This window comes from Eumetopias jubatus, unplaced genomic scaffold, assembly GCF_037043125.1.
Source record: "Eumetopias jubatus isolate StellerSeaLion01/CBP00866 unplaced genomic scaffold, mEumJub1_p1.0 scaffold_12, whole genome shotgun sequence".
NCBI lineage: Eukaryota > Metazoa > Chordata > Mammalia > Carnivora > Otariidae > Eumetopias > Eumetopias jubatus.
The window spans coordinates 20,589,539-20,594,598 of record NW_028274818.1 but is presented as its reverse complement, the minus strand read 5'-3'; positions in this window follow the sequence as shown (position 1 = coordinate 20,594,598).

Here is a 5,060-nt window from a genome sequence, read left to right as displayed (position 1 = left end):
TTTTCTTTCCACTGTCTGTCACAGATGATGCCGAATTTCTTTTTCTGACTGATCTTCAAGCTGAAGGTAATGTGACAGCAGGAACATTACAATTAGTATGCAAATACCTATCCCCTGGGTTACAAATTGGCATTCTTTAAATCATGCTATGCTCAGCTTTTTTCGTTTTGTTGTTAACTTTTCACTGGTCAAAACACTTAAACTTCTAAGTAACAAAATAACTCTTGGAATAAATGTGACATTTCTCGGAGTCTGTGGCATAACTGAAATAAATTCTTTTTGAAAGTTTGGTTTCTAAAGTTCGTATACATCCATTTACCAGACAAGTATTGTTCACAGGAGGTTAAATCAACTCAGAAAGAAAAGTATATAAAATTTAATATTCACCTTTAGGTCTTTTGTCTGTTTAAAAATCATTTTTTCCCCTTTGTTCTTTGATTTTTCAGAAAGTCTAAGGAAAAGTCTACTGTTAATACACTTATCTTCAACAACTATGTGTGTTTAATTATTTTCACAATTTTACTCGTGGACAAAAATGTTCTAGTACAAGACATTATATTTTCTCAAAATGTATGCACTTTTTATAGCTTAATAACACACATTTCTCTATTTAACAATGAATCTCATGGCAATGTTTCTTTTTGCAATGCTGATGTTGAGGGTAATAATGCTTGAATATATTTATTGAAATAAATTCTGTATATTGGTGTTTTTATTTGGAGTCAAAGTTTTGTACAGGTAACCCCATGCTTCCTCAAGCTTTTATCTCAATATAACAGAGTTCTTCAGTAGTAAAATTCCACCAGTATATATTTATGACCCTCAAAGCAAATTTAACACTCCTGAAAGATTGATGATTTTCAGGGTGGGAGAAAGAAAGTAGTCAGAAGACCACAGAAAATCTGCTTCTCCCTGACTTAGCACTGAAGCAGGCCCATTTAGTTGATCTATAGAAATGACAGAGGGCACCTACTAGGCAAGTGGCCCTGGGCTAATGAGACTGACGGAAGTAGAAGAGATGACTCAGAAAGTCAGTGTATCATTAAGAAGGGATGTCATCAAGTAGCTCAATTCATTTTGTTAATTCAAGCACCATTAAGTAATGTTCTTATGTTATGCAAAAACTGAATCATTAAGCATATTTAGACTTTTTGTTTTGCTGAGGGGGTATAATGAAGTACTAACTTTAAAATATATATTTGAACATGTACATTTTAGAAAAATTAACTGTCAAAATTTAAAGACCCTCTTGGTAAAAGCCATACTAAGTCTGTAAGAAATACAAGCCAAGAGTAGGCTTATTTTATATTAAAACTTTAAAACAAAAATTGTAAATTTCTATTTTGAGTTCAATGCTGTTGCAAGCATGCTCTTTCTCATACATCCTTCCACACAACACCCACTCGTCATTTGTGTCATGTACACCGCTTCTCCCTTTCCCCTCCCCCCACTGGTGCTCTTTTCTCTCCCTCTCAAATAAATAAAATCTTTATAAAAAAAAAAAACCCAATAATTGAACACTTAAAATGTATGAGAAACTTCTTAAGCACTATCTCTCTGGGCATTATTTTATGAGAGAGACAATAACTTTGTCACCATTTTACATACGAGGAAACCTGAAACTCGGAGAGGTTAAACTTGCTTACGTTTGCACAGTTGGAGAGTGGTGGGGAGAGAGAGGTGGAGTGGGGGGACTTGATATTTGAGCATTGGTGATAGTCACACCTGTGATATTTAGTTTAACAAGAGAAATAGCACAGGAAAATAGAGCAGAGAACCAAGGGTTTGCTTATTTATTTATTCAATAAGTATTTAAATATGTTAGTAACTTCTGTACATAGAGTAATGCTTAGACCTGAATGGGGAAAGAAGACTGCTCAGTGAGTTCAGAAAAGGCTAAGGATATAGAGTGGTGTGGAATTTCCTTTAAGAACACTGTTCATAGCATTTTGGGAAAAAGAAAGGCTGATCCCGAGGGTCAATAGCTAAGGGAGGTTAAGAAGAATGAGGAAAGAGAAAATTTGCCAAGGTGGTCACTGAAAAAACAAACAGGATCTACAAAGTTGAGATTAGATGGATGATACTTCACAACAAAGTTGCATTGATTCTTTTTTTATTTTATTTATTTTTTAAAAATATTTTATTTATTTATTTGACAGAGAGAGAGGGAGACGCAGCAAGAGAGGGAACACAAGTAGAGGGAGGGGGAGAGGGAGAAGCAGGCTCCTGCTGAGCAGGGAGCCCGATGTGGGGCTCCATCCCAGGACCCTGGGATCATGACCTGAGCTGAAGGCAGGCGCTTAACGACTGAGCCACCCAGGCGCCCCAATTCTTTTTTTTTTTAATAAAATAAATTTGATTTATTTATTTGAGAGCGAGAAAGAGAGGGAGAACATGAGCAGGGGGAGGGGCAGAAGGAGAAGCAGGCTCCCAGCTGAGCAGGGAGCCTGACCCCCAGGACCCTGAGATCATGACCTGAGCTGAAGGCAGCCACTTAACCGACAGAACCACCCAGGCGCCCCAAGTTGCATTGATTCTTAGTCCATATTATGTTTCTATTCAAATTATAAGGAAAAAGGAAGAATTATATTATTATTATTATTATTATTACTTTTCCAATTGTTTTATGGATTTATATAAAAACAGTTTCTTTGGGGACTACTTTACAATGTAAGTTTCTTTTTTTTTTTTTTTAAAGATTTTTATTTATTTATTGAGAGAGAGAGAATAGTAGAGAGAGAGCATGAAAGGGAAGAAGGTCAGAGGGAGAAGCAGACTCCCTGCCGAGCAGGGAGCCCGATGCAGGACTCGATCCTGGGACTCCAGGATCATGACATGAGCCGAAGTCAGTCTCTTAACCAACTAAGCCACCCAGGCACCCGTAAGTTTCTTTTTGTAAACAAAAGAGAAAATTATATTTTTCAATTCTGCTTTGCTTCAAGTTACTGCTGTATGAGGTGCAATTTATAAAGCAATGAGCCTGAGTTTGTATGGTTCATAAATTATTTCTGAGAGCATTCTAAAGGAGAAGTTTGAAATGTTTTGAGCAATGGTAACACCACTGAAATGTGTCTGATCTCCCAAAGTGTCTGCTTAGAAATATAATGTTCATTTGGATGTTAGGCCTTAGTATGCTTGTTGACAAATCAGTCACATTACTTGCTAGTCACATCTCATGTTGTATGTCCTGAATGTACTTTCTTTGTGTTATCTTAGAATACCAAGTCACTGATAGTCAAAGAAACATCTGCTTCAGTAAAGTGAAGTAGTTTAGAAGTTTAACAATCTTTCCGATGCAAGCAAAAATGTTTTTCTTATGTTTTAAAAATTAAATACCAATTTACATTTTAATGGATTCATATACTTAAATTAATTAATTAGGATTAAATTTGGATAGTTTGAAATGACTGGCTCTAAAAGTGTTATCTAAATCAAAAGATCAGCTTTTCTCTCTCTTTTTTTTTTAGTAAAGAATATTTAAATCCACATTATAATCTCATAGTCTTCATAATATCTGTTCATTGATTCCTTGCAGTTTTTCTTTACTCCAGCTGAGATTTTTAACAACATAGAGGTAAATAACCATTTAATTGACTTTTCTCCCCCATCGATCAAATTTCTGTGTTTCTATCTTGTACAAACAGCAACTATTTGACCTTTTTCCGGTGCTAAACTTCTTTGCTTTACTATCTGGTAGCATTCCCTATTCAGTGCAAAAACATGTGAGGCAACATAGCTGTCATGAGAGATATTAATAAAATTAGTAATATGATTTATAGAACACAATTGCAACTGGAATCTATATACAGCTTTGGCCAAAAATATTTTGTTCACTTTTTGTAGCCCAGGAGAATATTCAAGACATTTTCATAGGTAATAAATACCACAGTCTGAGGAGTGGAATTTTGAAATATTGAGTTGAATAGTTCTCTGGACATTGGAGGTTTTTAAAACATACAACAGAGAGAAGATGCTAAGGTGCTCCATGTATTTGAGGACACTAATCCCTAAAAAGAATGGATGAAACACAATTCACATGATGTGTGTCTAAATTGAAGTTCTCTGTTACGCCCAAATATATTTCAAGCATAGCATACAGTATTCTTTACTATTTTATAAAAAAAATAGCTCTATTTATTTTATTATGTATTACTAGAATCAATTATCCAAGCCATGATACAAATTAAAGAATATTAATTATATTATTTCAACCAAATCCAAACTCCAGCTAGGGACAACTTGGCCCTCTCTACTTTTTTAGTTATCCAGAATGGAAAACAAAAAAGGCAAATAAAATTTTCACCAAGCCAATTACCTTTCTTCCTTAATACATGACAAGATTATTTTCATTTCTTTTCTTCATAACAAGGCATTTACCCTTGCTCAATAATTTTGTTTTCATAGATATGAACATATATATTATAAATAAATAAATACATATGCAACTCAAACTTGCAAAATTATTTTTCTAGAATGGAGGAGGAAAAAAGGCAATGAAAAACTCTTCACTCTTTATAGCAAGTATTTGTAAAATATCTGGCTAGATACTTAGGGACATTCAACCATTTAATTTTTTGACAGGCTGAATGAGTTTCTCTTAATTTGTAGATTACTACTTTAAGAACTCTCTTTTCAACATTATAAAGAAGGCAGGAAGTCATCGAATACGTGCATTGCCAGGAAGCAGACAGAAGCACTGTCTCCCATTGAATTTATCATTGTCATTCTTTGACTATTTGAGCCTTTTAATCTTCTGATCTGCGGTGCTTAGGTTTGACTTATAGACTGGCCACAGGAAATTCAGAAATGTCTTATATACATTAATTTTCAATCAATTGCTTTTTAGGGAATATGCTTTTCACAGAAGGATATTATACAAAGTTGTTAACCTAGATAGTCTTACAGTGTGTACTTTCCCGAACAACAAAAGTCTTCACTGGTTTCCCATTGTTTAGTCGGTATGTCCAAAATCCTTAGCATGACAGTATGGAAACTATTTGAACTATCTTGTTCATGGATTTTTTTTTCTACTTGGAATTCTCTACCCGTTTTTTTTTTTT